Source organism: Vidua macroura, chromosome 7 (genome assembly GCF_024509145.1).
Source record: "Vidua macroura isolate BioBank_ID:100142 chromosome 7, ASM2450914v1, whole genome shotgun sequence".
In the NCBI taxonomy this organism is placed as follows: Eukaryota; Metazoa; Chordata; class Aves; order Passeriformes; family Viduidae; genus Vidua; species Vidua macroura.
The window spans coordinates 40,189,393-40,196,842 of NC_071577.1; positions in this window are offsets into that span (position 1 = coordinate 40,189,393).

Consider the following 7,450-nt stretch of genomic DNA (forward strand, 5'->3'; position numbering starts at 1 on the left):
CATTCCCAACGCCTTCCTGACAAAATCCCCAGCTTTCGGCGCCCCACGACATCTCCCCAGCTCAATGAAGAACCACTTTTCACACGAGCAGCTGCTCCTTTCCCCCGTTACTTCCAACGCGGCTGTTCATGCAGAACGCACTCATTAGAGGCAGCTCTGCAGCCCCACCTCCTCACGCCGAGAAAGAGAGGGGCCGACCCCTCACCTCCGCACGCCCGACTGCTGCCGAGGGGCCGGGCTGCCTCCCGGCCGGCTGCATGTGCTGCAGCAGGCTCTGCCAGCTGTGCTCTGCAGCGTGCAGCAGCCCTGCAGCACATCTGCTGGGCGCGGGCTGCCAGCCGTGCCCCGCGGGCTGCCAGCCGTGCCCCGCCGCGCCACACCGGGCGGCAGAAGGGGCCGGGTGTTATCTGTGGAGCAGAGGGGTGGATACCCACAGCAGGGATCAGGAGGACTCTCAAGGTCGCTTCTGTTTGCAGCGGGGTTTGAAAGCGGGTCTCTTGTAAAATTGGACATTTCTGCCACGGCGCGCTCGGGGCCACGTTAACGCTTTCACCTAAAAATCAGCTTTACGAGGGGTCCAGGAGTTGGCAGCAAGAGCTCTCCGTGAGCTAGAAGTGGCCACATCTGAACTGCGTTTCTCGTTACAGCCAGATCCTGAGGAATATCCATGCAAAGAGCTGCTGGCCAAGCAGAATCCACGGAAAAGCAGATGGCAAAGTCCACTGGAGTTCAACGGGGCAGTGCCACCCACTGACAGCTGTGACGCCCTCGCTGCCAACACTGCTGCACTTCAGAGCCCCTGGCCTGGGCAAACGGGCAGGAAATGATCCTGCACGGCCAGGAGAGACACTGGGGCTCACCAGGAGAGACATTGGGGCTCACCAGGAGAGAGAACATTGCCTCTCTCCAAACTCAGGCACCCCAGAACTGCCCGGCCCTGGTTCTGCAGTCACTGCCTCGCCCCAGAGCACATCCCCACTTCTCATTGCACACACTCAGCGAGGCTGCAAAGGACCCCGAGTTGGAAAGGTGCCCCCAGCCTGCCCCTCTTTGGTTCCTCTCTCAGAGAGGATTTGGTGGGACACTCAGAATTTCCAGCACGTTCCCATCTGCATTCCCAGCTCCAGGATGAATTTCAGCCTGGAGCACTGGGTGCCATGGCATGGCATCCTCTGCACCAAAAGCAGCAACTCCTGGTTTATTTTTCCCTTTCCCTGAAGGAGGAGCTCCACAGTATTAATCCCTATGAAATATTATTAATAAACTCGGGAAGGAGCTAGGGCCAGATGCATGAAGCCAGGATTCCTTGCTGGAAGCACAGAGTCCAGCACAAACACGTGGGAGTGTTCCCAGGGCTTGTACAGCCTCTGATCCCTACAGAAAATGAACCTGCTCCAGCTTCCCATGGCACAGGCACTCCTGGCATTGCAATGCCAAGGGTTTCTCTCAGCCCCTGGTTTACTGAACCTGCAGCTTTCTCTCCTAAGATGCCTCCAAAGGCAGAGAGCAGAGGTTTGGAATTCATTTTAGCACCTCCTCACTAACAGCAGGGACTTTCTCATGGTTACATTGTCATCAAACCATATTTTGCTTGCAAATCTGTTAAAAATGGAACTCTAACCCAAATGTATCTTATGGAATATGCATTTCTCATCGTGGCCCTGCTGCTCACTTACAGATGAGGAAAGCATTGTGAGCACATGAACTGTGTTTGTTCGTGTCAGGAAATGCAATGAAATAAAAATGTAACAATTCTTTCAGTCCTGTAAGTTTCGTCTTCAGGAATTAGCACAAAGAATCATTTTTACAGAGGTTTACAGGAGAAAAGACATCAGGATGCGACTTGAAATTCATTTGTAATAGGCCCAGATGTGTTTTGTTGTCCTTCTTTGTGCTCGCTGTTACACAGGAGATTATTCATGACATAAATATTGTGACTGTATGAACTTGGGGTGCTGTTCTTTGGGACCCTCCACCATTTACATTTTATAAAGAGTTCTGTAAAATGTTGTGACGCTGTGCTGACCAGCCCTGAGTTTCAGCAGTTTGTGATGCCATATACTCACATGCCTGTGGCTGCAAAATTCCTGACCAGGTACTGGAAGTCCCATCACTCAAAAATCACATCCAGGAAAAAGGATACAACGAGAGTCCCTTGAAGGCAGCTTCGGGGAAAGGCTGTGTTCTGAAAACAGAGAGTCCTGAGCCTTCACCAGCTGCAGAGACAAAGGCCAGAAGGCCCCGAGGCAGGAGCAGCCAGCCCCGATCCCATGGACCCCCAGATTCCTGCTCTCCCTGCAAACTCCTGCCTTTGCCATCCCTAACAACAGCGAGGTAGAGCTGCCGCAGCTGAGGGCCCCAAACTTCTTAAATGGCTCTGAAGGACAATCACGCAGCCGTGTGACAATGACACAGCTCCTCCAGGAAGGGCTGGGAGCACCACGGAACCACAGAGTCCCAGGGCGGCCGGGGCTGGAAGGCACCTCATCCCAATTCCACCGCCCCAGGCTGCTCCAAGCCGTGCCCAGCCTGGCCTGAGCCCTGCCAGGGATGGGGCAGCTTCTCTGCAGGCTGGCAGGGAGGGAGGGAGGGGAGGTGGGCACGGCCCTGGCCCCGGGGAGCTGTGCCAGGGCAGGGCTGCGGGAGAAGCGGGCTCGGAGGCAATCCCGCAGGAAGGGACGCCGTGGCCAGGAGGGCAGGGCTGTGCCCCAACACCTGCAGGGCTGTGACCAGAGGAGGTGTCCCCTGCCCCCCTCAGGGAGTCACTCGGGCGCTGGGGGGGCTCTGGCCCCGGCTGTTTCGGGGCTGCAGCACCCCTGGCAGGATGGGCACCGCTGTGCCTGCCGAGGCAGAGCCAGGTGGGAGTGCGGGCTGAGAGCAGCAAAGCCACCCCCGTGTGGCCCTGGCTGTGCTCCCACCCTGACCCCAGCCCAGGGGACAGTCCCTCCCCAGAGCCAGGACGCTTCCAGAGGGGCTGGCAGCGCCAGCTCAGGCTCAGCCCCTGAGCTCATTGTGTCCCTCTGTGAGCCTGGGGCTCAGGTAGGGCCTGCCCTGTCCCCCAAACCCACGGAGTGTCACCAACAGCCCCCAGGGCCAGCACTGGCCACCCACAGCCCAGCCCTGCCCCAGCACAGCCACGCCACGAGCTGCTCTGCGGGGTGGGAACACACACAAGAGTTTTTGCTCTTTGTTTTATCCCTGTGGCACAGCAATCCTGGCTGGGGTGCTGCAGTTCACTGTGGCATTTGTCTGGAACTTGAAAATGAAATAATAATTAAAACCTTGGGTTTTTCTTTGTTGCAAAAACCAAATTAGTCAAGAAAAACGAGGTAAGTAATGTTTTTTGGTGTTTATTAACACATGTGAGTCCCCGTGCCTTCAGTGAGGCGCACAACAAGCAGGAAAAGCTGGGTTTGCCAGTGCTGTAGAGCAGAGCCATCCCATTAAAGCCATTAATTCAGCCAGAGCACCAGCCCAGCACACACAGCAGCAACCAGGGCCTGCCAAAAGCCACCCCAGCGACCTCACAGCTGGGCAGGGGCACCAGGCTCCAGCTCCCCCAGGGGGTTACACAGAAAAGCTGAGTGTCCACACGCAAAACCCGATCAAACATCACTTCTCCTCAACAGCAACATTCATCTGGATTGAACTCCTCCACCTCACACCAAAGGAGCTCAGCTGTAAATGAGGAGTGAGGAGGAAAGGCTGAAGTGACCAAAACACCAGAGTTTTGCTGCAGAAATTCTCATCCTAATGGTGGTCCCGAAGTTACAAAGGAGACTTGGTTTCTCACAGGGAATTACGAAGATTTGAATAAAATTTAGGAATTCTCTGACTAGCCAAGGGGCCTGTTCAGTGACATGTGCTGTTTACACTGCTCCAACAGCAGATTCCTCCCGAGTCCCTCAGCCTGGCACCTTCCCCTGGTGCAGCAGAGAGCGGGCAGGAGCTGGAGCCAGCCCAAACCTCCTCGCCGGCTCCAGCAGCGCTGCCCTGCTCGTGTTCTACCCAAGCAAACACGTTCCTGCTGCAGCTGCGGGAAGCTCCAGCCCTGCAGGCATCCCTCAGACCCTCAGGGACCTGCAGGCCGGACAGGCTGCCCCGGAGGAGAACACAAATCACCTGGTTCGTCTAAAGGAGCTCTCCCGGCCATTTTAACACCGTTAAAATGCAGCAACCCCATCAGAGTGCAATCGTGCCGCTGTTCTGATAGACACGCACTTTGAAATAAGATAAATTTAAAAAAAAAAAACCAAACCAACCCACAAAGCCCGAGCTTCTCTGCGTTGTGCCACAGCACCAGAGAAGGAAACTCTTCACTGCTAAGCCAGGGGAGCAGAGGCAGGAGGAAATCAGGAAAACAGAGAAAGCACACCATATAGGAAATGTCAAATATGTCAAAACATTCATGAATACCAACATCTCCCTCTGCACCATCCCCAGCTGCAGAGGTTACTCAGGGCTAACGTTTCAGCAAGTGCAGATTATGCAGCACGGGCTTTACTTATACATAAAAAATCAGCTACAGGTGCACCCAAGGTGCTTTCTGCGTGCAGCCAGCCCGGGGATCTCTCCCACTAAAGAAAAGCCAGGAGGGTAAAAATCACATAAAACATGAATTGCCCAGCTCTGACCACCCCAGACGTGAATTCCTGCTGGCTGCTCCCGGTGCCCGTGACACACGGATGAGGATAATTAGGCAAGGACCGAAGGCAGCTGCTGCCGGTTGCGTTCCCAAACCGGCGACGCTCCCACACGGGGCCCGTGCCCGGTTCATCCGCAGGAGCAGCGCGACGCCTCCTCGTCCCCGAGCCGCCAGCTGGGAATTCTGTCAGCCCAGTCCGGTGGCGCTCGGAGCTCAACACGCCCAGGACATCACCACATCGTCCCGACCCTCCGAAAAACGCAGCTGAAATTTAAATGTCACCAGCGGAGCGCGACGGGCAGCGTGAGCAGCTGACACCTGGCCTGAATCCCCAGCCCGGTTCGTTTGTCAGGTTTGGAAATCTCGGCATGTCTGGGGAAATCGTGCCTCGGTGTAACCTCCTCACCCACCCCCAGCAGGAGGAGGAAGGTGCCCAGCTCTGGAGAGGGACAGAGACCCCCCCGTGCTCGGGCTTCACCGGCAGCACCAGCGTGACCTCCAGACAAAGCAAGCACACGCCAGCCTTACACCTCGGTGCACCGGAGGAGTAACTCCACAGAAAACAGTGCAATTGTGCGAGCAAAACAGAAAGTTGGGTTCCAACCAGCCCAGTGGGTTGGTAAGGAATTACAAAGCCTGGAATTCCGAGGGAACAAACCAGGATGGGTCTGGCTGCTCCTCACGTGAGCCCAGCAGAACGAGCGCTAACAAATTCCAGCAGCAGCACACAGCTCAGATAATTAAGATAGCTATTGATCTGGAATATTGCAAGCCTGGAGAAGTGAAATCTTTTAATAAATCCTCCCATTGATACCACCAGTTAAAAATCATTCCTTCAGCTCCGTATTCCGCCTTGAGCTCCCACTCTGAACGTTTTTCTCAGCGTCTCTGCACAGTGCTCAGCATCCCCTCCTCGCCTTCCTGCCTTGCCAGAGCCCGCAGAGCGCGGCAGGAAGGATGGCAGGGAGCACAGAGGCTGTGGCAGCGCTCCCCTCTGCAGCCCAGCCCCAGCCCCAGCCCCGGGCAGCGCCCCCCGCCCGAGCCCACCTCGGTGCCCGCGTCCGGCCGGGCAGGTCCCTCCGGGCTCGGCCGCTCCGCAGCGAGCCGGGGCAGGAGCGCACCCCGGGGAAACTGCGGCGGAAAAGCCGAGGCAGGTGTGAAATGGCCGCCCGGGAAGGATAAATTCTGCTTTCCCCAGGTGCAGAGGGTTAAACCCGTTCGAAAAGTTCCTGCGAAGGGCGCTGATTAAAGTGGTGGAAGCAGCTGGTTTCTGGGAGGAATTGGGAGCAGCTGGGGGATATTCAGAGGAGGATCGAGTTGTTAAATTCTTTCTGTAAACAGGTTTTTGTCTTTCTTTTGCATTTCAAACCCCTTCTATAGCATAGACATTTACACTTCCATATTTATTTACACACATTTAAGGAATGTCTGTATTCTCTCTATATATCTGCATTCCATGTGCACTGTTTAGGTTAAAGCCACAACTACTCCAGCCCGTGCCCGTGGCGATCCCGAGCGCAAGACCCGGCTCGGGATGGATTAGGCAGCACCCGCCTGTGCCCCAGCCCCGCTCCTGGCGCCCCCGCCGCACCCGCCTGCCACGGCACCGACTTTTATTCCTTCCTACAACTCTTTATTCTCGGAATTTTTCGCCTGACCGAGCCGCAAAGCCGAGTACTCGCCCGCACCGGGGGCTGCAGAGCCTCGGATCGCGGATCCCCGGCACCCCGGGCTGGGCATGCGGCACCGGGACGGGGGTGCGGCACCGGGACGGGGATGCGGCACCGGGACGGGAATGCGGCACCGGGACGGGGGTGCGGCACCGGGACGGGAGTGCGGCACCGGGACGGGAATGCGGCACCGGGACGGGGATGTGGCACCGGGACGGGGGTGCGGCACCGGGACGGGGTTACGGCACCGGGACGGGGATGCGGCACAGGGACGGGGGTGCGGCACCGGGACGGGGATGCGGCACCGGGACGGGGTTACGGCACCGGGACGCTCCCGCCAGCTGCGGGGAGAGCCTGCCCCTCACCCGTGTCCGTGGGCACCGCGGGACGCGTGGCACAGAGGAGTAAAACCGATCCCGGGCGTGCCTCCCCCACCCTCCCACGGGCGTTATTTTGTCTCCCGAGGCGAGAGGCCGAAGTTCCGTCCCCCCCGGAGGAACCGGCGGATTTTGGGTTCCTCATCCCCCTCCACGCGCGGAACTCCCGTGAGCGCACCCCGGTCCCGGGACCCGCGGGGCTCCGGGCGCGGTGCCGGTGCCCCCGAGCGCGGTGCCGGTACCCGGAGCGCGGTGCCGGTGCCCCGGGGCTCCGAGAGGCGCCCCCGCCCCAAAGCTCGGCAGGAGCCCGGGGCTTTGGGGGCAGCGCTCCCCGCATCCCCGCGCCCCGCTGTGCTCCGCGCTGCCCGTCCTGCCCCCCGAGCCCCTCCGCCGCCGCAGCTTTGGGAATAAAATTCCCCCGTTAAAGGTGTTTTCCTGAGGAACTACCCCCCCCGACGAAGGGATGCGGCTGGGCAAAGGCAGGAGGAGGGAGAGAGGGATGGATGGCGCAGGATGCGGGGTCCTGACGCGGGGTCCGGATGCGGCGGGGACCGAGCGTGGTAAAACCCGGGGAAGGACCAACCTCCGAGCCGCGGCTTTTCCTCCTCTTCCTCCCGCGGGGCCGGCGGCACCGAACGGGAGCGGCCCCGGCCGTCGCCGCTCCGGGATCGCCGCCCGGGCAGAGGCTTTTGTCCCCTGGGTGCGGCGGGGGCTGGCGGAGGAGCTTCGCACTTCGGCAGAAAGGAGACGAAATTCGA